Source organism: Oncorhynchus mykiss, chromosome 20 (assembly GCF_013265735.2).
Source record: "Oncorhynchus mykiss isolate Arlee chromosome 20, USDA_OmykA_1.1, whole genome shotgun sequence".
NCBI classification, from domain to species: Eukaryota; Metazoa; Chordata; class Actinopteri; order Salmoniformes; family Salmonidae; genus Oncorhynchus; species Oncorhynchus mykiss.
Window position 1 is genome coordinate 4,385,951 of NC_048584.1, and position 24,897 is coordinate 4,410,847.

A 24,897-nucleotide genomic window follows, 5' to 3' on the forward strand; every position below is an offset into this window, starting at 1 on the left:
GGTTGCTCTGACACGTGGGCACAGAGCACAAAGCGGGGAGCCAGGCACAACCTCGCCACACTCGCAGACTCTCTACACTCAACGGCATACGCCTCGCCAGCGGCTGGCAGTGTCGCTCTGACCCACGAGCGCAGAGCACAGAGCACAACAATAACAACTTGGCTACTCTCTAGCACACAGCGGAGCATGTCTGGATCTGCGTAGTGGCTGGCTGGGTCGCTCTGACCCACGAGCGCAGAGCACAGAGCAGGGAACCAGGCACAACCTCGCCACACTCTCAGACTCTCTACACTCAATGGCATTCGCCTCGCCATTGGCTGGCAGGGTCGCTCTGACCCACGAGAACAGAGCACAGAGTGGGAGCCCTGGAAACACAGGGCCTGGGTCGCTCTGACCCACGAGCACAGGGCACAGAGCGGGGAGACACGCATAACCTCACCACACTCTCAGACTCTCTACACTCAACGGCATACGCCTTGCCAGTGGCTGGCTGGGTCACTCTGACCCAAGAGCACAGAGCGGGAGCCCTGGAAACACAGGGCATGGGTCGCTCTGACCCACGAGCACAGAGCACAGAGCGCGAGCCCTGGAAACACAGGGCCTGGGTCGCTCTGACCCACGAGCACAGGGCACAGAGCGGGGAGACACGCATAACCTCACCACACTCGCAGACTCTCAACACTCAACGGCATACGCCTCGCCAGTGGCTGGCTGGGTAGCTCAGTCGGTTAGAGCGTGATGCAAATAACTCCAAGGTCGTCGCTTTGTTCCCGTACTGGCCATGAGGTACATTTTGTGTCAAAATTGTGAGTCACATGCGTGTGTATCGTCAAGGGTGCCACAGAATTAGGTGTAGTGACTTGCAGAAATAACTCAGTTGGGAGAGCTTTAGACGGAAGATCTAAAGGGCCCTGATTCGATCCAGGGTTTCGGAATTAGGATTTGTTCTATCTTTATGCTCTCCTTTGGCTTCAAGGAAACTGCCCACAGCTTTGTTTAAGGGCCTCAATTGTGTGTGCTACGTTTTCGTTTTCATCTGACATTTTGACATCAGTGTTAGATGAAAGTTGCTTGTCATTGTTACATGGCAGTATGTTGTCGTAAGACAAGGCTGCATGAAGTGTGAACTGGAGTTTTCTTGGATCCATGAAAGAATTTGCTTTTGGAGAATGCAGGCATCGATCCCACTACCTCACGCATGCAAAGCATTTGAGCTAATTCCCCAGCCGTTTGGAATTTCCGCAAGAAGCAACCTAGAGGGTCCAGTCTCGTCAGGCTATGCTGTTGGTGGACTTGTTTGTTTACGTGCCAGCACTTGCAGAGGCTCGGTGCATTTCAACAATTGAGCAAAATAGCAAATGGCTGGTTTGCTCAGTTGGTTAGAGTGTGATGCTAATAACGCCAAGGTCATGGGTTCGATCCCCGTACTGGCTATGATGTACATTTTGAGTGTCAAAATTTAGAATCACATATATGTGAATTGTCAAGGGTGCCACAGAATGAAAGTTAGGGAATTGCTGAAATAGCTCAGTTGGGAGAGCGTTAGACTGAAGATCTAAAGGTCCCTGGTTCGATCCCGGGTTTCAGCATTTGTATTTGTTCCGGCTTCAAGGAAACTATCCACAGCTTTGTTTGTGGGCCTCAATGGTGTGTGCTACGCTGCTCCTCTGAAAGTAAGTACTTTCTTGCTTTTTCATCTGACATTTTGACATCAGTGTTACAGGAAAGTTGCTTGTCATTGTTACATGACAGTAGGTTGTCGTAAGACAAGGCTGCATGAAGTGTGAACTGGAGCTTTCTTGGATCCACAAAAAAAAATGTTTTTGGGGATTGCGGGAATCGATCCCACTACCTATAGCATGCTAAGCAAACACAATACCAATTGATCAAATTCCCCAGCTGTTTGGAATTGCTACAAGGAGCAACCAAGAGTGTCCAGTCTTGTCAGACTATGCTGTTGGTGGACTTGTTAGTTTGTGCTCCAGCACTTGCAGAGGCTCGGTGCATCTCAACAATTGTGCTCTGTAGCCAGCGGCCGGTTAGCTCAGTTGGTTAGAGTGTGTGATACGCTGCTCCTCTGAAAGTAAGTAATGTCTTTCTTTTTCATCTGACATTGTGACATCAGTGTTACATGAGAGTTTCTTGTCATTGTTACATGACAGTTTCTTGTCATTGTTTACATGACAGTAGGTTGTCGTAAGACAAGGCTGCATGAAGTGTGAACTGGAGTTTTCTTGGATCCATGAAAGAATTTGCTTTTGGAGAATGCAGGCATCGATCCCACTACCTCATGCATGCAAAGCATTTGAGCTAATTCCCCAGCCGTTTGGAATTTCCGCAAGAAGCAACCTAGAGGGTCCAGTCTTGTCAGGCTATGCTGTTGGTGGACTTGTTTGTTTATGTGCCAGCACTTGCAGAGGCTCGGTGCATTTCAACAATTGAGCAAAATAGCAAATGGCCGGTTAGCTCAGTTGGTTAGAGTGTGGTGCTAATAACGCCAAGGTCATGGGTTCGATCCCCGTACTGGCTATGATGTACATTTTGAGTGTCAAAATTGTGAGTCACATGCATGTGAATTGTCAAGGGTGCCACAGAATTAAAATTAGTGAAATGCCGAAATAGCTCAGTTGGGAGAGCGTTAGACTGAAGATCTAAAGGTCCCTGGTTCGATCCCTGGTTTCGGCATTTGTATTTGTTCTGGCTTCAAGGAAACTATCCACAGCTTTGTTTGTGGGCCTCAATGGTGTGTGCTACGCTGCTCCTCTGAAAGTAAGTGATTTCTTGCTTTTTCATCTGACATTTTGACATCAGTGTTACAGGAAAGTTGCTTGTCATTGTTACATGACAGTAGGTTGTCGTAAGACAAGGCTGCATGAAGTGTGAACTGGAGCTTTCTTGGATCCACAACAAAAATTGTTTTTGGGGATTGCGGGAATCGATCCCACTAACTATAGCATGCTAAGCAAACACAATACCAATTGATCAAATTCCCCAGCTGTTTGGAATTGCCACAAGGAGCAACCAAGAGTGTCCAGTCTTGTCAGGCTATGCTGTTGGTGGTCTTGTTAGTTTGTGCTCCAGCACTTACAGAGGCTCGGTGCATCTCAACAATTGTGCTCTGTAGCCAGCGGCCGGTTAGCTCAGTTGGTTAGAGTGTGTTATACGCTGCTCCTCTGAAAGTAAGTAATGTCTTTCTTTTTCATCTGACATTGTGACATCAGTGTTACATGAGAGTTTCTTGTCATTGTTACATGACAGTTTCTTGTCATTGTTTACATGACAGTAGGTTGTCGTAAGACAAGGCTGCATGAAGTGTGAACTGGAGTTTTCTTGGATCCATGAAAGAATTTGCTTTTGGAGAATGCAGGCATCGATCCCACTACCTCACGCATGCAAAGCATTTGAGCAAAATTCCCCAGACGTTTGGAATTTCCACAAGAAGCAACCTAGAGGGTCCAGTCTCGTCAGGCTATGCTGTTGGTGGACTTGTTTGTTTACGTGCCAGCACTTGCAGAGGCTCGGTGCATTGCCACAATTGAGCAAAATAGCAAATGGCTGGTTAGCTCAGTTGGTTAGAGTGTGGTGCTAATAACGCCACGGTCATGGGTTCGATCCCCGTACTGGCTATGATGTACATTTTGAGTGTCAAAATTGTGAGTCACATGCATGTGAATTGTCAAGGGTGCCACAGAATTAAAATTAGTGAATTGCCGAAATAGCTCAGTTGGGAGAGCGTTAGACTAAAGATCTAAAGGTCCCTGGTTCGATCCCGGGTTTCGGCATTTGTATTTGTTCTTTCTTCATGCTCTGGCTTCAAGGATACTATCCACAGCTTTGTTTGTGGGCCTCAATGGTGTGTGCTACTCTGCTCCTCTGAAAGTAAGTAATTTCTTGCTTTTTCATCTGACATTTTGACATCAGTGTTACAGGAAAGTTTCTTGTCATTGTTTACATGACAGTAGGTTGTCGTAAGACAAGGCTGCATGAAGTGTGAACTGGAGTTTTCTTGGATCCATGAAAGAATTTGCTTTTGGAGAATGCAGGCATCGATCCCACTACCTCACGCATGCAAAGCATTTGAGCTAATTCCCCAGCCGTTTGGAATTTCCGCAAGAAGCAACCTAGAGGGTCCAGTCTTGTCAGGCTATGCTGTTGGTGGACTTGTTTGTTTACGTGCCAGCACTTGCAGAGGCTCGGTGCATTTCAACAATTGAGCAAAATAGCAAATGGCCGGTTAGCTCAGTTGGTTAGAGTGTGGTGCTAATAACGCCAAGGTCATGGGTTCGATCCCCGTACTGGCTATGATGTACATTTTGAGTGTCAAAATTGTGAGTCACATGCATGTGAATTGTCAAGGGTGCCACAGAATTAAAATGAGTGAAATGCCGAAATAGCTCAGTTGGGAGAGCGTTAGACTGAAGATCTAAAGGTCCCTGGTTCGATCCCTGGTTTCGGCATTTTTATTTGTTCTATCTTCATGCTCTGGCTTCAAGGAAACTATCCACAGCTTTGTTTGTGGGCCTCAATGGTGTGTGCTACGCTGCTTCTCTGAAAGTAAGTCATTTCTTGCTTTTTCATCTGACATTTTGACATCAGTGTTACAGGAAAGTTGCTTGTCATTGTTACATGACAGTAGGTTGTCGTAAGACAAGGCTGCATGAAGTGTGAACTGGAGCTTTCTTGGATCCACAACAAAAAATGTTTTTGGGGATTGCGGGAATCGATCCCACTAACTATAGCATGCTAAGCAAACACAACACTAATTGATCAAATTCCCCAGCTGTTTGGAATTGCCACAAGGAGCAACCAAGAGTGTCCAGTCTTGTCAGGCTATGCTGTAGGTGGACTTGTTAGTTTGTGCTCCAGCACTTGCAGAGGCTCGGTGCATCTCAACAATTGTGCTCTGTGGCCAGCGGCCGGTTAGCTCAGTTGGTTAGAGTGTGGTGCTAATAACGCCACGGTCATGGGTTCGATCCCCGTACTGGCTATGATGTACATTTTGAGTGTCAAAATTGTGAGTCACATGCATGTGAATTGTCAAGGGTGCCACAGAATTAAAATTAGTGAATTGCCGAAATAGCTCAGTTGGGAGAGCGTTAGACTGAAGATCTAAAGGTCCCTGGTTCGATCCCGGGTTTCGGCATTTGTATTTGTTCTTTCTTCATGCTCTGGCTTCAAGGATACTATCCACAGCTTTGTTTGTGGGCCTCAATGGTGTGTGCTACTCTGCTCCTCTGAAAGTAAGTAATTTCTTGCTTTTTCATCTGACATTTTGACATCAGTGTTACAGGAAAGTTTCTTGTCATTGTTTACATGACAGTAGGTTGTCGTAAGACAAGGCTGCATGAAGTGTGAACTGGAGTTTTCTTGGATCCATGAAAGAATTTGCTTTTGGAGAATGCAGGCATCGATCCCACTACCTCACGCATGCAAAGCATTTGAGCTAATTCCCCAGCCGTTTGGAATTTCCGCAAGAAGCAACCTAGAGGGTCCAGTCTTGTCAGGCTATGCTGTTGGTGGACTTGTTTGTTTACGTGCCAGCACTTGCAGAGGCTCGGTGCATTTCAACAATTGAGCAAAATAGCAAATGGCCGGTTAGCTCAGTTGGTTAGAGTGTGGTGCTAATAACGCCAAGGTCATGGGTTCGATCCCCGTACTGGCTATGATGTACATTTTGAGTGTCAAAATTGTGAGTCACATGCATGTGAATTGTCAAGGGTGCCACAGAATTAAAGTTAGTGAAATGCTGAAATAGCTCAGTTGGGAGAGCGTTAGACTGAAGATCTAAAGGTCCCTGGTTCGATCCCTGGTTTTGGCATTTTTATTTGTTCTATCTTCATGCTCTGGCTTCAAGGAAACTATCCACAGCTTTGTTTGTGGGCCTCAATGGTGTGTGCTACGCTGCTCCTCTGAAAGTAAGTCATTTCTTGCTTTTTCATCTGACATTTTGACATCAGTGTTACAGGAAAGTTGCTTGTCATTGTTACATGACAGTAGGTTGTCGTAAGACAAGGCTGCATGAAGTGTGAACTGGAGCTTTCTTGGATCCACAACAAAAAATGTTTTTGGGGATTGCGGGAATCGATCCCACTAACTATAGCATGCTAAGCAAACACAATACCAATTGATCAAATTCCCCAGCTGTTTGGAATTGCCACAAGGAGCAACCAAGAGTGTCCAGTCTTGTCAGGCTATGCTGTTGGTGGACTTGTTAGTTTGTGCTCCAGCACTTGCAGAGGCTCGGTGCATCTCAACAATTGTGCTCTGTAGCCAGCGGCCGGTTAGCTCAGTTGGTTAGAGTGTGTGATACGCTGCTCCTCTGAAAGTAAGTAATGTCTTTCTTTTTCATCTGACATTGTGACATCAGTGTTACATGAGAGTTTCTTGTCATTGTTACATGACAGTTTCTTGTCATTGTTTACATGACAGTAGGTTGTCATAAGACAAGGCTGCATGAAGTGTGAACTGGAGTTTTCTTGGATCCATGAAAGAATTTGCTTTTGGAGAATGCAGGCATCGATCCCACTACCTCACGCATGCAAAGCATTTGAGCTAATTCCCCAGACGTTTGGAATTTCCGCAAGAAGCAACCTAGAGGGTCCAGTCTCGTCAGGCTATGCTGTTGGTGGACTTGTTTGTTTACGTGCCAGCACTTGCAGAGGCTCGGTGCATTGCCACAATTGAGCAAAATAGCGAATGGCTGGTTAGCTCAGTTGGTTAGAGTGTGGTGCTAATAACGCCAAGGTCATGGGTTCGATCCCCGTACTGGCTATGATGTACGTTTTGAGTGTCAAAATTGTGAGTCACATGCATGTGAATTGTCAAGGGTGCCACAGAATTAAAATTAGTGAATTGCCGAAATAGCTCAGTTGGGAGAGCGTTAGACTGAAGATCTAAAGGTCCCTGGTTTGATCCCGGGTTTCGGCATTTGTATTTGTACTTTCTTCATGCTCTGGCTTCAAGGAAACTATCCACAGCTTTGTTTGTGGGCCTCAATGGTGTGTGCTACGCTGCTCCTCTGAAAGTAAGTAATTTCTTGCTTTTTCATCTGACATTTTGACATCAGTGTTACAGGAAAGTTTCTTGTCATTGTTTACATGACAGTAGGTTGTCGTAAGACAAGGCTGCATGAAGTGTGAACTGGAGTTTTCTTGGATCCATGAAAGAATTTGCTTTTGGAGAATGCAGGCATCGATCCCACTACCTCACGCATGCAAAGCATTTGAGCTAATTCCCCAGCCGTTTGGAATTTCCGCAAGAAGCAACCTAGAGGGTCCAGTCTTGTCAGGCTATGCTGTTGGTGGACTTGTTTGTTTACGTGCCAGCACTTGCAGAGGCTCGGTGCATTTCAACAATTGAGCAAAATAGCAAATGGCCGGTTAGCTCAGTTGGTTAGAGTGTGGTGCTAATAACGCCAAGGTCATGGGTTCGATCCCCGTACTGGCTATGATGTACATTTTGAGTGTCAAAATTGTGAGTCACATGCATGTGAATTGTCAAGGGTGCCACAGAATTAAAATTAGTGCCGAAATAGCTCAGTTGGGAGAGCGTTAGACTGTGGTGTGTGCTACGCTGCTCCTCTGAAAGTAAGTCATTTCTTGCTTTTTCATCTGACATTTTGACATCAGTGTTACAGGAAAGTTGCTTGTCATTGTTACATGACAGTAGGTTGTCGTAAGACAAGGCTGCATGAAGTGTGAACTGGAGCTTTCTTGGATCCACAACAAAAATTGTTTTTGGGGATTGCGGGAATCGATCCCACTAACTATAGCATGCTAAGCAAACACAATACCAATTGATCAAATTCCCCAGCTGTTTGGAATTGCCACAAGGAGCAACCAAGTGTGTCCAGTCTTGTCAGGCTATGCTGTTGGTGGACTTGTTAGTTTGTGCTCCAGCACTTGCAGAGGCTCGGTGCATCTCAACAATTGTGCTCTGTAGCCAGCGGCCGGTTAGCTCAGTTGGTTAGAGTGTGTGATACGCTGCTCCTCTGAAAGTAAGTAATGTCTTTCTTTTTCATCTGACATTGTGACATCAGTGTTACATGAGAGTTTCTTGTCATTGTTACATGACAGTTTCTTGTCATTGTTTACATGACAGTAGGTTGTCGTAAGACAAGGCTGCATGAAGTGTGAACTGGAGTTTTCTTGGATCCATGAAAGAATTTGCTTTTGGAGAATGCAGGCATCGATCCCACTACCTCACGCATGCAAAGCATTTGAGCTAATTCCCCAGCCGTTTGGAATTTCCGCAAGAAGCAACCTAGAGGGTCCAGTCTCGTCAGGCTATGCTGTTGGTGGACTTGTTTGTTTACGTGCCAGCACTTGCAGAGGCTCGGTGCATTGCCACAATTGAGCAAAATAGCAAATGGCTGGTTAGCTCAGTTGGTTAGAGTGTGGTGCTAATAACGCCAAGGTCATGGGTTCGATCCCCATACTGGCTATGATGTAAATTTTGAGTGTCAAAATTGTGAGTCACATGCATGTGAATTGTCAAGGGTGCCACAGAATTAAAATGAGTGAATTGCCGAAGTAGCTCAGTTGGGAGAGCGTTAGACTGAAGATCTAAAGGTCCCTGGTTCGATCCGGGGTTTCGGCATTTGTATTTGTTCTTTCTTCATGCTCTGGCTTCAAGGAAACTATCCACAGCTTTGTTTGTGGGCCTCAATGGTGTGTGCTACTCTGCTCCTCTGAAAGTAAGTAATTTCTTGCTTTTTCATCTGACATTTTGACATCAGTGTTACAGGAAAGTTTCTTGTCATTGTTTACATGACAGTAGGTTGTCGTAAGACAAGGCTGCATGAAGTGTGAACTGGAGTTTTCTTGGATCCATGAAAGAATTTGCTTTTGGAGAATGCAGGCATCGATCCCACTACCTCACGCATGCAAAGCATTTGAGCTAATTCCCCAGCCGTTTGGAATTTCCGCAAGAAGCAACCTAGAGGGTCCAGTCTCGTCAGGCTATGCTGTTGGTGGACTTGTTTGTTTACGTGCCAGCACTTGCAGAGGCTCGGTGCATTGCCACAGTTGAGCAAAATAGCAAATGGCTGGTTAGCTCATTTGGTTAGAGTGTGGTGCTAATAACGCCAAAGGTCATGGGTTCGATCCCCGTACTGGCTATGATGTACATTTTGAGTGTCAAAATTGTGAGTCACATGCATGTGAATTGTCAAGGGTGCCACAGAATTAAAATTAGTGAATTGCCGAAATAGCTCAGTTGGGAGAGCGTTAGACTGAAGATCTAAAGGTCCCTGGTTCGATCCGGGGTTTCGGCATTTGTATTTGTTCTTTCTTCATGCTCTGGCTTCAAGGAAACTATCCACAGCTTTGTTTGTGGGCCTCAATGGTGTGTGCTACTCTGCTCCTCTGAAAGTAAGTAATTTCTTGCTTTTTCATCTGACATTTTGACATCAGTGTTACAGGAAAGTTTCTTGTCATTGTTTACATGACAGTAGGTTGTCGTAAGACAAGGCTGCATGAAGTGTGAACTGGAGTTTTCTTGGATCCATGAAAGAATTTGCTTTTGGAGAATGCAGGCATCGATCCCACTACCTCACGCATGCAAAGCATTTGAGCTAATTCCCCAGCCGTTTGGAATTTCCGCAAGAAGCAACCTAGAGGGTCCAGTCTTGTCAGGCTATGCTGTTGGTGGACTTGTTTGTTTACGTGCCAGCACTTGCAGAGGCTCGGTGCATTTCAACAATTGAGCAAAATAGCAAATGGCTGGTTAGCTCAGTTGGTTAGAGTGTGGTGCTAATAACGCCAAGGTCATGGGTTCGATCCCCGTACTGGCTATGATGTACATTTTGAGTGTCAAAATTGTGAGTCACATGCATGTGAATTGTCAAGGGTGCCACAGAATTAAAATTAGTGAATTGCCGAAATAGCTCAGTTGGGAGAGCGTTAGACTGAAGATCTAAAGGTCCCTGGTTCGATCCCTGGTTTCGGCATTTGTATTTGTTCTATCTTCATGCTCTGGCTTCAAGGAAACTATCCACAGCTTTGTTTGTGGGCCTCAATGGTGTGTGCTACGCTGCTCCTCTGAAAGTAAGTCATTTCTTGCTTTTTCATCTGACATTTTGACATCAGTGTTACAGGAAAGTTGCTTGTCATTGTTACATGACAGTAGGTTGTCGTAAGACAAGGCTGCATGAAGTGTGAACTGGAGCTTTCTTGGATCCACAACAAAAATTGTTTTTGGGGATTGCGGGAATCGATCCCACTAACTATAGCATGCTAAGCAAACACAATACCAATTGATCAAATTCCCCAGCTGTTTGGAATTGCCACAAGGAGCAACCAAGAGTGTCCAGTCTTGTCAGGCTATGCTGTTGGTGGACTTGTTAGTTTGTGCTCCAGCACTTGCAGAGGCTCGGTGCATCTCAACAATTGTGCTCTATAGCCAGCGGCCGGTTAGCTCAGTTGGTTAGAGTGTGTGATACGCTGCTCCTCTGAAAGTAAGTAATGTCTTTCTTTTTCATCTGACATTGTGACATCAGTGTTACATGAGAGTTTCTTGTCATTGTTACATGACAGTTTCTTGTCATTGTTTACATGACAGTAGGTTGTCATAAGACAAGGCTGCATGAAGTGTGAACTGGAGTTTTCTTGGATCCATGAAAGAATTTGCTTTTGGAGAATGCAGGCATCGATCCCACTACCTCACGCATGCAAAGCATTTGAGCTAATTCCCCAGCCGTTTGGAATTTCCGCAAGAAGCAACCTAGAGGGTCCAGTCTCGTCAGGCTATGCTGTTGGTGGACTTGTTAGTTTGCGCTCCAGCACTTCCAGAGGCTCGGTGTATCTCAAAAATTGCACGCAATAGCTAGTGGCAGGTTAGCTCAGGGTGTTAGAGTGTGGTCCTAATAACGCCAAGGTCATGGGTTCGATCCCTGTACTGACTATGATGTACATTTTGAGTGTCAAAATTGTGAGTCACATGCTTGTGAATTGTAAAGGGTGCCACAGAATTAAGTTTGGTGAATTGCCGAAATAGCTCATTTGGGAGAGCATTAGACTGAAGATCTAAAGGTCCCTGGTTAGATCCGGGGTTTTGGCATTTGTATTTGTTCTTTCTTCATGCTCTGGCTTCAAGGAAACTATACACAGCTTTGTTTGTGGGCCTCAATGGTGTGTGCTACGCTGCTCCTCTGAACGTAAGTAATGTCTTGCTTTTTCATCTGACATTTTGACATCAGTGTTACAGGAAAGTTGCTTGTCATTGTTACATGACAGTAGGTTGTCGTACGACAAGGCTGCATGAAGTGTGAACTGGAGCTTTCTTGGATCCACAAAAAAATGTATTTTTGGGGAATGCGGGCATCGATCCCACTACCTATAGCATGCTAAGCAAACACAATACCAATTGATCAAATTCCCCAGCTGTTTGGAATTGCCACGAAGATCAACCAAGAGTGTCCAGTCTTGTCAGGCTATGCTGTTGGTGGACTTGTTAGTTTGTGCTCCAGCACTTGCAGAGGCTCGGTGCATCTCAACAATTGTGCTCTGTAGCCAGCGGCCGGTTAGCTCAGTTGGTTAGAGTGTGTGATACGCTGCTCTCTGAAAGTAAGTAATGAATGTCTTTCTTTTTCATCTGACATTGTGACATCAGTGTTACATGAGAGTTTCTTGTCATTGTTACATGACAGTTTCTTGTCATTGTTTACATGACAGTAGGATGTCGTAAGACAAGGCTGCATGAAGTGTGAACTGGAGTTTTCTTGGATCCATGAAAGAATTTGCTTTTGGAGAATGCAGGCATCGATCCCACTACCTATAGCATGCTAAGCATTTGAGCTAATTCCACAGCCGTTTGGAATTTCCGCAATAAGCAACCTAGAGGGTCCAGTCTTGTCAGGCTATGCTGTTGGTGGACTTGTTTGTTTAAGTGCCAGCACTTGCAGAGGCTCGGTGCATTTCAACAATTGAGCAAAATAGCAAGTGGCCGGTTAGCTCAGTTGGTTAGAGTGTGGTGCTAATAATGCCAAGGTCATGATCCCCGTTCTGGCTATGATGTACATTTTGAGTGTCAAAATTGTGAGTCACATGCATGTGAATTGTCAAGGGTGCCACAGAATTAAAAATAAAGAATTGCCGAAAAAGCTCAGTTGGGACAGCTTTAGACTGAAGATCTAAAGGTCCCTGGTTCGATCCCGGGTTTTGGCATTTGTATTTGTTCTGGCTTCAAGGAAACTATCCACAGCTTTGTTTGTGGGCCTCAATTGTGTGTGCTACGCTGCTCCTCTGAAAGTAAGTAATTTCTTGCTTTTTCATCTGACATTTTGACATCAGTGTTACATGAGAGTTTCTTGTCATTGTTACATGACAGAAGGTTGTCGTAAGACAAGGCTGCATGAAGTGTGAACTGGAGCTTTCTTGGATCCACAAAAAAAAATGTTTTTGGGGAATGCGGGCATCGATCCCACTACCTATAGCATGCTAAGCAAACACAATACCAATTGATCAAATTCCCCAGCTGTTTGGAATTGCCACAAGGAGCAACAAAGAGTGTCCAGTCTTGTCAGGCTAAAACGGAAGACATATCGATTTTGGGGTGTAGTTACCCTTTTTTAGGCAAGTGTGCGCCAGGAAGAGACCTTTGTTTGGTTAAGCGGTGTTGCTGTAGCGCTCATGTGATTGCGGAGTTTGCAAAACAAATGGCCACTGGATCGATGCAAATACTCATGATATAATTCTGCCAGGCTGGCATAGGCTACTTTGCAGTTAACATTTGATTGAGAAGGTTTTTGTGGGAAGCCTTTCCTTCTCTACCTACCACAAGAAGGTTATCATTAGCCTCATCGCTAACGGCTACACAAAGTGTAGACATGCGCGCGCTCCGCACGCATGCGCACGGAAACTGGGCAGTCCTGTGCAGTTTCTGAAAGTTGCGTGGAAATACGAATCACTGATGCATTTTGTTCATGTCTTATGATTCACTTGGGCAAATGAATGGATTTTCTAACAAGTTGAAGGGAATGATTTGATTTCCTCCTTAGCTCAAAGCATTTTGTAATGTTGTTGAATTTCGGTGTAATGTCTGTATTTCGTGATTCCGTGTGGGCGCGCTGTATTTTATAGGGCCCAGGTCCATGAAGTTGTCATAAGTATGAACCTAGGATATGCCCTCTTTTCCCCCCCCACAATAGTGAAATATATGGTCTGGAAATGCAAGCAAGGTTTGAGCTTTTCAGTGTGTGTCACAAGGTGGACATTTCTCTGTCCCCCTAAGAGTAAGCGACACGTTGACTTTATATAGTGTACCAAGAGATTGCTTTTCGCTTACGGCCATACCAGCCTGAATACGCCCGATCTCGGAAGCTAAGCAGGGTCGGGCCTGGTTCACACACACACACACACACACACACACACACACACACACACACACACACACACACACACACACACACACACACACACACACACACACACACACTTTTCGGGTGAGAGAACCGCTAGGGTGAGAAGCACAATTCGACCTCAGGTACGTTCCTGAGGTCCTCCCGAACTGTGCAAGCCTAACCCTTAACAGTAAATCAGGGTTTTTTGGTCTCACAGATTACAATGACATCTCTCCTTATAGGAATACATTGCCTGCTCCCCTAATAAATTCAACCTAGAGCCTATGTGGGTTAATATTGCCTTATGAACCTGTCTTCGATGACAATCCATCAGGCCACTATGAGGTCTACCTGTGTCGATTCTAAGCTTCCTGAACCAACCGGAAGTGATTAAATTCAGCCTAAAAGTGTTTTGATATACATAACCTGCAATTTTGAAAATCACTGCATTCAACCCTGTGTAGATCAGTCAATTCTTAACATAAAGACTTTAAACTCAGGATTTTGTAAGAGCATACCCCAAGCAAGATATGTGTTTATTTATACAGTGCCTTGCGAAAGTATTCGGCCCTCTTGAACTTTGCAAACTTTTTCCACATTTCAGGCTTCAAACATAAAGATATAAAACTGTATTTTTTTGTTAAGAATCAACAACAAGTGGGACACAATCATGAAGTGGAATGACATTTATTGGATATTTCAAACTTTTTTAACATTTCAAAAACTGAAAAATTGGGCGTGCAAAATTATTCAGCCCCTTTACTTTCAGTGCAGCAAACTCTCTCCAGAAGTTCAGTGAGGATCTCTGAATGATCCAATGTTGACCTAAATGACTAATGATGATAAATACAATCCACCTGTGTGTAATCAAGTCTCCGTATAAATGCACCTGCACTGTGATAGTCTCAGAGGTCCGTTAAAAGCGCAGAGAGCATCATGAAGAACAAGGAACACACCAGGCAGGTCCGAGATACTGTTGTGAAGAAGTTTAAAGCCGGATTTGGATACAAAAAGATTTCCCAAGCTTTAAACATCCCAAGGAGCACTGTGCAAGCGATAATATTGAAATGGAAGGAGTATCAGACCACTGCAAATCTACCAAGACCTGGCCGTCCCTCTAAACTTTCAGCTCATACAAGGAGAAGACTGATCAGAGATGCAGCCAAGAGGCCCATGATCACTCTGGATGAACTGCAGAGATCTACAGCTGAGGTGGGAGACTCTGTCCATAGGACAACAATCAGTCGTATATTGCACAAATCTGGCCTTCATGGAAGAGTGGCAAGAAGAAAGCCATTTCTTAAAGATATCCATAAAAAGTGTAGTTTAAAGTTTGCCACAAGCCACCTGGGAGACACACCAAACATGTGGAAGAAGGTGCTCTGGTCAGATGAAACCAAAATTGAACTTTTTGGCAACAATGCAAAACGTTATGTTTGGCGTAAAAGCAACACAGCTCATCACACTGAACACACCATCCCCACTGTCAAACATGGTGGTGGCAGCATCATGGTTTGGGCCTGCTTTTCTTCAGCAGGGACAGGGAAGATGGTTAAAATGGATGGGAAGATAGATGGAGCCAAATACAGGACCATTCTGGAAGAAAACCTGATGGAGTCTGCAAAAGACCTGAGACTGGGACGGAGATTTGTCTTCCAACAAGACAATGATCCAAAACATAAAGCAAAATCTACAATGGAATGGTTCAAAAATAAACATATCCAGGTGTTAGAATGGCCAAGTCAAAGTCCAGACCTGAATCCAATCGAGAATCTGTGGAAAGAACTGAAAACTGCTGTTCACAAATGCTCTCCATCCAACCTCACTGAGCTCGAGCTGTTTTGCAAGGAGGAATGGGAAAAAATGTCAGTCTCTCGATCTGCAAAACTGATAGAGACATACCCCCAAGCGACTTACAGCTGTAATCGCAGCAAAAGGTGGCGCTACAAAGTATTAACTTAAGGGGGCTGAATAATTTTGCACGCTCAATTTTTCAGTTTTTGATTTGTTAAAAAAGTTTGAAATATCCAATAAATGTTGTTCCACTTCATGATTATGTCCCACTTGTTGTTGATTCTTCACAAAAAAATACAGTTTTATATCTTTATGTTTGAAGCCTGAAATGTGGCAAAAGGTCGTAAAGTTCAAAGGGGCCAAATACTTTCGCAAGGCACTGTAGCTTCCTGTGCCAACCGGAAGTACCTTTAATAGGGGTCACAGTGGCTGTTTTTAAGGGTTAAAAAAGTCACATCTTTCCAAAATTTCATGCATGTGACTAGGTAACCCTCATGAACTGTAAATCAGTCATTTCTCCCAACAGATGTCAAAGAAAACCTTTCACATGCACACACACACACACACACACACACACACACACACACACACACACACACACACACACACACACACACACACACACACACACACACAGCAAGGATGGAGTGACAAAGTGCGGTGCTTAAAGACACACAGAGCCTGCAATGGCATTACCATAATCTCTAGGCTGTGCCGAGTTCAACGAGATGCCCCGCTTGACCATAGCCATAGTCAATATTTACAACAATTCACCCTTTTACAAAATCAGAAAAATAATAGAATAAAATCAATTTAAAACACAATCATTCACTCATATCAATTAATAATTAAATACAAGTTTCCCATTTGACATTATTTCAATAAAAGTACTCCCCCACACAAACAGTTTTTCAAAATTTCCTCCACCATATTTATATATTATTTCTGTTTCATTTTCCAAAATCCTCCTAAAAAGACCTTCCACACTCACACATTTCCCTTCATAATGACCCATGTTCCTTCTTTGTCTTACAGCATATCTAGCATGACTTAAAACATAATTAACCAAATTAAAATTCAAAACTTTACTTTTCCCGTTAATACCAAAAATAAAGAATCTCTTCCATTCCACCCCATTAAAAATCTCCTCCCCCCAATGTTTTACTAAAAGCCCTTTTAAAAACTCATGAAAATCTTTTAACCTGCTACATTCAACAAAAAAGTGCATCAAATGTTCCACCCCTGTACCACAAATATCACATTCTCTTTTAACATCCCTATTTATTTGATGCAAAACCACATTTGTAAAAATCCTATTATGTTTACATTTAAAATCATTGTCTTCACACTCGATAGAGTTATATTTGACATTTTCATTCTTCCATATTGATTTCACATCCATATTTGCAAACACCCTAGACCACACTTTTTCCGACGCAGGAACTTTTATCTCTTTTAAAATACATTTACTATAAACCATTTTAACTTTTAAACCTGATAAATCATGTTTCTCCCCATTACTTTCATAATATAAAACCGGTAAACCCCTAGATCTTTTAGCCACCTCTTTATTTATTAAAATCACCCACTCCCCAGGAATACATCCTAATATTTTCTTGTACATATTCTCCACAGTAGTTTTACTAATCTCTTCATCTATTTCAACCACATTATCATATATTGCCTGCAACGGAAGGAACCCAGGAATTACCTCATATACTATGTCACCTATCTGCCTCATCCCAGCCCTCATAAAATATTTACAAAACAACAAACACTTTATCTTTGGATTTAAAAATATCGGTTGATTTAAAATATTTTCTAAAATGGTACATTCATAATAAATATTTGGTAAAAATTGCCCCCAAGCCTCAAACACTTCTCTATAAAACAACGGTATATTTCCTAACATTTCTTTCTTCATACTCATCAATAAACCATTGTCCCCCACCCTCCCTACCTCTTGCAAATATTCTTTAAAAAACCTTTTCCACCCATAATCCAATTCACCAAATAAATATTTCCGTACCATTTTAACTCTAATTGCAGTTTTCCTTACACTTAAATCTACCAACTTCAAACCCCCCTCCTCATAACCTGCAATCAAAGTTTTAAAAGCAATTTTCACCCCCTTCCCGTCCCATAAAAAATCAACTAAAATCTTATTCATTTCAGATAAAACCCATTCTGGCATATCCAAAACATTCATTACATAAATAAAAATTGACATCAACAAGGAATTTATCACAATGACTTTCCCTTTTAACTTCAAAGACCTCCCCCTCCACATATTTACTACCTTCCTAACTTTATTTATCACACCACTCCATGTCAAATCCCTAGCTTCTATTTCGTTCACCCCTAAAAACACTCCTAACACCTTAAAATAATCTTTTACCACCTTAAAAGTAAAATTCCCCTCATTAATCTTCCCAATATACATTACAACTGACTTCTCCATGTTAACCTTTGCACCTGATGCTTGTCCATATACTTTAAAACACTCCATCACCCTTTTTACACTTCCCTCATCTCTAACTGTTATAGTGGTATCATCTGCGTATTGATGAATCAAACTAAAACCTTCTTGTGGAGTCTGTACACAATTTATAAGATGATCTTTTTTTTAAAATGCTGCTAAAGGTTCCACCGATAAAACAAATAATAAAGCTGATAAAGGGCATCCCTGTCTCACAGATCTCTCAAGAATAAAATAATCAGTTAAAACCCCATTACACTTCACCCTACTTTTTGCCTTCTTATAAAATAATTTTATCCATCCTATTATTCTATTACCAAAACCATATTAATCCAGTACCCTAAACATAAAATCATGCTCTACCCTATCAAAGGCTTTATTTAAATCTATGCTTAAAACTATTCCCCCCATCTTATCATGATTCATTTTATTTATCACATCTCTAATCGTATTAATTGTATCAGCAATATCTCTACCAGGCACACTATAATTCTGTGTAGGTGCTATGATATCATTTAAAACTTGCTTCATTCTATTTGCCAGGATCTTAGCTAAAATCTTATAATCCGAATTTAACAAACTAATTGGCCTATAATTCTCCAGTTTCAAGTTGCTCCCCTTATTTTTATATAAAATCATTATCAGCCCTGTCACCATAGATTCTGAAACACTATTATTATCCTCCATATATTGATAAACTTCCAATAAAATAGGTGCTAAAAAACTTTCATATACTTTATAAAATTCTGCAATTATTCCATCCACACCAGGACTCTTATTTACTTGTAACCCCCTAATCGCATCTTTAACTTCATTCACTGTTATCTTCCCATCACACATTTGTTTATCCTCTACATTAATTTGCACATCCACACTATCCAATATCTCCTTTACACACCCCTCATCCACCTCCCCTTTCTTAAATAAATCCTTATAAAAATTCTGCACTGTTTCTAATATCTCTACATAATCATTAACAACTTCACCCTTTACATTTTCAATCTCTCTAATATATGTTCTCCTCTGTTTATTCTTCTCTAAACCAAGAAAAAATGAAGTACATTTCTCCCCCTCTAAAACATACTTTGCCCTACTTCTTATAATTGCACCCTTACACTTATCTATTTCATATTTACTCAATTTTGCTTTTAAATCTAAAAACGTTTCTACATTATAATTAGGTTCACTGTCACACTTCCCCATTTCTTCATCCAATCTAGCCCTCAACTCATTTTCTTCTCTTTTCATCCTTCCTCGCTTTTTCCTTGCATATCTTATACTAAAAACTTGTATTTTTTCCTTAACCTTGTCCCACCATAAACACTTATCATTCTATTTCCGCTTATCCGCCATTTCACATGCTATCAAAGATTTAATTTGTTTCCCATATTCCTCATCTTCTAAATACCCTGCATTCATACACCACATTCCACCCCCAGTTCTTTCCTAATCTAAACCCACTGAAAATGTTAAACCTGCATGATCACTAAAAGTTGTAAAAACATACTTAATAGCTTTCATAAAATTCCTTAAACCTTCTTTTACTAAAACCAAATCTATCCTTGTTTGTTTCAAATCCCCTAAAACCACCTGCCTTCTAGAAAATTATATTTTGTCTGGATTTTCCTCTCTCCACATATCAATCATTTCTTTTTCTAACATCATCTTCTTTAAAACCCCCCTAGATACATCACTTCTAAAAATAGCTCCTCTTGTCATATCCAGTCTATCCATTTTAACATTAAAATACCCAACTACAATACAGTTCCCCTCACACCATTTCCCTAATTCTAAAAATAAATCTTTGCGTTCTATTTCACTATTAGGCGCGTAAACATTTATAATTCTAAAAACCATATTCATATATTCAAAATCCAAAATTAAAATCCTCCCATTATTATCATTATATATATGTTTCACATTCTCTACCACATCCTTCCTCAATAAAATAGCAACACCACTTGAATTCCCCCTACCATTGTTAACAAAAATAAAATCTCTCCATATTTTTTTAACTTCTAAAATACATAAATTGTCCCAATGTGTTTCTTGAAAACATAAAATATCAGAATTCTTCATTTTGACTATTCTTTGAAATTTTTCCATTGTTCTTAAACCATTCGCATTGATTGACATAAAATTAACCATCCCAAATAAATAATAAAAACAATAAGTATTGTCTCATTAACCTCTCTACCTGTTGTCATGTTTTCTTCCTTTTCCGTCCTTTTTCACCTCCGCCACCGCTTTCCTCTTCCTGTAGCCCTCCCATTTTCTGTCAATCTTTTCCATGTCATCTGAATCTGAAATTGACTCTAAATCCATCTCCTCCAACCAACTCGAACTCTTCTTTCCTGTGCCTGTTGTGCTTCCTGTATCCATTTGTGTCTCCTGAATCGTTGTCATCATCCCACTCCCCTCCACTTCACCTCCTTCCGAGGCACCCACATAGCCCGAGGCCCCCCCCAAAGTCTCTGAGTCCCCAGTTCCTCCACCCAGCCCCCCCCCCCTCCTCCTGAAAACTCCCTCTTCTTATTTCTGAATCCATACTGCTCCCTATTTCATTCGTCTTCTGTTCCATCTTCTCCCTTCTTGCGTTCTCCGTCTCTCCACCCTCCATCACGTCCTCTCCTCCATCTTCTTCTCTTTCCTGCGGTGATACAACTGCTTCCTCGAAAAGTTCCTGACTCCCCTCATCAGCCAAAACCTCTCCACAGTCGCAGTCCTCTAGTCTCTTTCGACATCCACCACAAAAATAACTTTCCTTCGCTCCAACACATTCCCTCGCATAATGACCCTGTTTACCACATTTGAAACATTTAAACTCAGGGCAGTCCTTGACTATGTGCCCAGGCTGGATACACAGTCGACAAACCCTGACCTGCTTATCGTGTATTACACGGAAATACTCTCCTCCCTCCAGTGTCTCAAATGTTGTTGAATATGTCAACGATTGCACTATTTCAGTAAATTTTACTTTGCAGAATCTCGTCCCGTCCACGATCTCCGTACCTGGCCAAACTCTCCTCCTTATTTCTGAGACAGCAGTGACACCCCAGCTATTCAGCTTATCCAGAATCACTTTGTCTTCGATATATACTGGACGATTCATAAAAGATACAACTAGCTCATTGGCAATCATATCTCTCGCCATAATCCTTGTATCTTTAATCATTAAACCATCCATTAACCGATCCTTTCCTTTTCCATTTCGCATTGTAATTTCGTACTTTCTTTCTCCTTTCATTCTACATCCCACCACCTCCCCACACACCTCTTTAATCGCACGTAGTAATTCCATCGTTGTAACTTTATCTTCTCCCATCAACTCCACTGCCACCGTAAATTCTTTGCCATATTTCATTCCTCCTTCATCTCCATGTTTCTTCCGTTGAGCATTTTCTTTGTCCTTGTCCATTCCGTTAGTCATTGCCATGTTGTCCGTCATATTAAACAAAAAAAGAGGCCAAAAACTCTCCCCCAAGCAGCAAAACTGCAAAGGGGGAAAAAAAACGAACCAAACTTAAACTTTTTCAAATGCAAAAATCAAAATTATACTTCAAAAAACGTTGAAAATAACCAAAAAAGCTCTCAAGCAAACAAACACTCACTCACTCACGACTTAATTACCGACACCTGTCTCACTTTCCAAACAGGAAGTGCTCACTCAGGCTGGTATGGCCGTAAGCGAAAGGTAATCTCAAAAAGTGGAAGAAATTGCATATACTGTAGCCATAATTTGTAGCACAGATTGTTGGATGAAATACAAACTAACCTTGCGTACTTATTTCAAAGCGAGGGCACATATTTCAGCCTTGTGGGAAAAAACGGACAAAGAGTTGAAATTCCGCAAGGCAGTGACAAAAAGCTTACAGCACCTGGTATTCCCAGGCGGTCTCCCATCCAAGTACTAACCAGGCCCGACCCTGCTTAGCTTCCGAGATCGGACGAGATCAGGCGTACAAAAAAAGTTTTTTATTATAAAAAAGTTTCAATTACAATATTTTATAAAATGTACAATACACAAAAAACCCAGCCTAACATAGGCAGGTGAACAATTTACCCCTTATCAAATCAAAGAACTCAAATAACTAAAATACAACAAAAACTAATACAAACATAACATTAAATTCTAATCTCACAAAACAGGCATGTTGAAATCAACTCACCGAACAACTATAAAAACCAAAAGGAAATTAACATACCAATACATTTCAAAAATGAAAAGTAATTCATCCACCATCCACCCTTGAAATCAACCCACTCCCCTCCACAAAAGCTTCATCAAAACATTCCCTTCCATAACAATGAAACATATCTATGCGCTTCTTAAACAATACTACAAAAATATCCCACACCCTTACCCTCTTCCCCTCAAGAAAAAGCATAATTCCTCCTACAAACAATAGCATACCTCACAAAACTCAAAGCAACATTCAACAAAACAACATTAACACCCTCGCATTTACCAGCCGCGCCAAATAACACCAATTCATTCCACACATATTTTTTTTACATATATCACCCTTCCAGTTTCTATGTATCATTCCCTTTACCTTACAAAATAAATATTTTAACTCCACCCATGTGCTTGTTATACTTTCTTTTATCTTCTCGTACATATTCTTCACTGTTCCCCTACCCACCTCTACATCCCATTCATGGATGGTGTCAAAAATAGCTTCTTCAGAAAAAAAACCTGGAATTACCTCATATGTGTAGTCTTTTATCTGTCTAAGACCTGCACTCATGAATACTTCACTATATAACACCTTTTCTTCGTACTTAATTTTCTCATTCAAAAAACAGGATGATTCATAATTAGGTCAATATGCCCACACTCATAATACACATTAGGCAACAACTCTGCCCATGCATTTAGCACTTCTTTATAAAAATCTGGTACCTTTTCACACATTTTCCTTTTAAGAACCATCAACAAACCATTATCTTCACATCCACCACTCTCATCCAAATAGACTTTGAAAAAATGTTTCCAGACATAATCTAAGCTGTCATACAAATATTTCTTTACTGTTTTTATCCTAATAGCTTTTCTTTTAATGTCAAAATCTCCAAGTTTTAAACCTCCATCATCATAGTCTGCTATCAATGTTTTCTGCACAATTCTAACACCTTTACCATCCCATATAAAGTTAGACACCACATTACTAAATTCATTTATAACCCACTCTGGCATGTCTAGAACTCCCAAAATATCAAAATCAAAATCAAATCAAATCAAATCAAATTTATTTGTCACATACACATGGTTAGCAGATGTTAATGCGAGTGTAGCGAAATGCTTGTGCTTCTAGTTCCGACAATGCAGTAATAACAAGTAATCTAACTAACAATTCCAAAACTACTGTCTTGTACACAGTGTAACGGGATAAAGAATATGTACATAAGGATATATGAATGAGTGATGGTACAGAGCAGCATAGGCAAGGTACAGTAGATGGTATCGGGTACAGTATGTACAAATGAGATGAGTATGTAAACAAAGTGGCATAGTATAGTATAAAGTGGCTAGTGATACATGTATTACATAAGGATACCGTCGATGATATAGAGTACAGTATATACGTATGCATATGAGATGAATAATGTAGGGTAAGTAACATTTATATAAGGTAGCATTGTTTAAAGTGGCTAGTGATATATTTACATCATTTCCCATCAATTCCCATTATTAAAGTGGCTGGAGTTGAGTCAGTGTCAGTGTGTTGGCAGCAGCCACTCAGTGTTAGTGGTGGCTGTTTAACAGTCTGATGGCCTTGAGATAGAAGCTGTTTTTCAGTCTCTCGGTCCCAGCTTTGATGCACCTGTACTGACCTCGCCTTCTGGATGATAGCGGGGTGAACAGGCAGTGGCTCGGGTGGTTGATGTCCTTGATGATCTTTATGGCCTTCCTGTGACATCGGGTGGTGTAGGTGTCCTGGAGGGCAGGTAGTTTGCCCCCGGTGATGCGTTGTGCAGACCTCACTACCCTCTGGAGAGCCTTACGGTTGAGGGCGGTGCAGTTGCCATACCAGGCGGTGATACAGCCCGCCAGGATGCTCTCGATTGTGCATCTGTAGAAGTTTGTGAGTGCTTTTGGTGACAAGCCGAATTTCTTCAGCCTCCTGAGGTTGAAGAGGCGCTGCTGCGCCTTCTTCACGATGCTGTCTGTGTGAGTGGACCAATTCAGTTTGTCTGTGATGTGTATGCCGAGGAACTTAAAACTTGCTACCCTCTCCACTACTGTTCCATCGATGTGGATAGGGGGGTGTTCCCTCTGCTGTTTCCTGAAGTCCACAATCATCTCCTTAGTTTTGTTGACGTTGAGTGTGAGGTTGTTTTCCTGACACCACACTCCGAGGGCCCTCACCTCCTCCCTGTAGGCCGTCTCATCGTTGTTGGTAATCAAGCCTACCACTGTTGTGTCGTCCGCAAACTTGATGATTGAGTTGGAGGCGTGCGTGGCCACGCAGTCGTGGGTGAACAGGGAGTACAGGAGAGGGCTCAGAACGCAACCTTGTGGGGCCCCAGTGTTGAGGATCAGCGGGGAGGAGATGTTGTTGCCTACCCTCACCACCTGGGGGCGGCCCGTCAGGAAGTCCAGTACCCAGTTGCACAGGGCGGGGTCGAGACCCAGGGTCTCGAGCTTGATGACGAGCTTGGAGGGTACTATGGTGTTGAATGCCGAGCTGTAGTCGATGAACAGCATTCTCACATAGGTATTCCTCTTGTCCAGATGGGTTAGGGCAGTGTGCAGTGTGGTTGAGATTGCATCGTCTGTGGACCTATTTGGGCGGTAAGCAAATTGGAGTGGGTCTAGGGTGTCAGGTAGGGTGGAGGTGATATGGTCCTTGACTAGTCTCTCAAAGCACTTCATGATGACGGATGTGAGTGCTACGGGGCGGTAGTCATTTAGCTCAGTTACCTTAGCTTTCTTGGGAACAGGAACAATGGTGGCCCTCTTGAAGCATGTGGGAACAGCAGACTGGTATAGGGATTGATTGAATATGTCCGTAAACACACCGGCCAGCTGGTCTGCGCATGCTCTGAGGGCGCGGCTGGGGATGCCATCTGGGCCTGCAGCCTTGCGAGGGTTAACACGTTTAAATGTCTTACTCACCTCGGCTGCAGTGAAGGAGAGACCGCATGTTTTCGTTGCAGGCCGTGTCAGTGGCACTGTATTGTCCTCAAAGCGGGCAAAAAAGTTATTTAGTCTGCCTGGGAGCAAGACATCCTGGTCCGTGACTGGGCTGGGTTTCTTCCTGTAGTCCGTGATTGACTG

At 42.4% G+C, this 24,897-nt stretch overlaps 18 non-coding genes and 1 pseudogene across 18 annotated transcripts; 18 read left to right on the top strand and 1 right to left on the bottom strand.

The window, feature by feature from the left end:
- Nucleotides 1–1,516: 1,516 nt before the first annotated feature.
- On the top strand, nt 1,517–1,589 carry trnaf-gaa. Its single transcript has one exon. It is a non-coding gene; the product is annotated as a tRNA-Phe (tRNA).
- Nucleotides 1,590–2,456: 867 nt separating this feature from the next.
- trnai-aau lies at nt 2,457–2,530 on the top strand. Its single transcript has one exon. It is a non-coding gene; the product is annotated as a tRNA-Ile (tRNA).
- Nucleotides 2,531–2,612: 82 nt separating this feature from the next.
- On the top strand, nt 2,613–2,685 carry trnaf-gaa. The gene has a single exon. It is a non-coding gene; the product is annotated as a tRNA-Phe (tRNA).
- An 868-nt stretch (nt 2,686–3,553) lies between these two features.
- trnai-aau lies at nt 3,554–3,627 on the top strand. Its single transcript has one exon. It is a non-coding gene; the product is annotated as a tRNA-Ile (tRNA).
- An 82-nt stretch (nt 3,628–3,709) lies between these two features.
- trnaf-aaa lies at nt 3,710–3,782 on the top strand. Its single transcript has one exon. It is a non-coding gene; the product is annotated as a tRNA-Phe (tRNA).
- Nucleotides 3,783–4,228: 446 nt separating this feature from the next.
- trnai-aau lies at nt 4,229–4,302 on the top strand. The gene has a single exon. It is a non-coding gene; the product is annotated as a tRNA-Ile (tRNA).
- Nucleotides 4,303–4,384: 82 nt separating this feature from the next.
- Nucleotides 4,385–4,457, top strand: trnaf-gaa. Its single transcript has one exon. It is a non-coding gene; the product is annotated as a tRNA-Phe (tRNA).
- Nucleotides 4,458–4,914: 457 nt separating this feature from the next.
- trnai-aau lies at nt 4,915–4,988 on the top strand. The gene has a single exon. It is a non-coding gene; the product is annotated as a tRNA-Ile (tRNA).
- An 82-nt stretch (nt 4,989–5,070) lies between these two features.
- trnaf-gaa lies at nt 5,071–5,143 on the top strand. The gene has a single exon. It is a non-coding gene; the product is annotated as a tRNA-Phe (tRNA).
- A 446-nt stretch (nt 5,144–5,589) lies between these two features.
- On the top strand, nt 5,590–5,663 carry trnai-aau. Its single transcript has one exon. It is a non-coding gene; the product is annotated as a tRNA-Ile (tRNA).
- Nucleotides 5,664–5,745: 82 nt separating this feature from the next.
- Nucleotides 5,746–5,818, top strand: trnaf-gaa. Its single transcript has one exon. It is a non-coding gene; the product is annotated as a tRNA-Phe (tRNA).
- Nucleotides 5,819–6,698: 880 nt separating this feature from the next.
- Nucleotides 6,699–6,772, top strand: trnai-aau. Its single transcript has one exon. It is a non-coding gene; the product is annotated as a tRNA-Ile (tRNA).
- Nucleotides 6,773–6,854: 82 nt separating this feature from the next.
- trnaf-gaa lies at nt 6,855–6,927 on the top strand. Its single transcript has one exon. It is a non-coding gene; the product is annotated as a tRNA-Phe (tRNA).
- Nucleotides 6,928–7,373: 446 nt separating this feature from the next.
- On the top strand, nt 7,374–7,447 carry trnai-aau. The gene has a single exon. It is a non-coding gene; the product is annotated as a tRNA-Ile (tRNA).
- Nucleotides 7,448–8,369: 922 nt separating this feature from the next.
- trnai-aau lies at nt 8,370–8,443 on the top strand. Its single transcript has one exon. It is a non-coding gene; the product is annotated as a tRNA-Ile (tRNA).
- Nucleotides 8,444–9,201: 758 nt separating this feature from the next.
- trnaf-gaa lies at nt 9,202–9,274 on the top strand. Its single transcript has one exon. It is a non-coding gene; the product is annotated as a tRNA-Phe (tRNA).
- A 446-nt stretch (nt 9,275–9,720) lies between these two features.
- trnai-aau lies at nt 9,721–9,794 on the top strand. The gene has a single exon. It is a non-coding gene; the product is annotated as a tRNA-Ile (tRNA).
- Nucleotides 9,795–9,876: 82 nt separating this feature from the next.
- Nucleotides 9,877–9,949, top strand: trnaf-gaa. Its single transcript has one exon. It is a non-coding gene; the product is annotated as a tRNA-Phe (tRNA).
- An 11,529-nt stretch (nt 9,950–21,478) lies between these two features.
- On the bottom strand, nt 21,479–21,598 carry LOC118942456 (annotated as a pseudogene).
- Between the last annotated feature and the right edge of the window lie 3,299 nt (nt 21,599–24,897).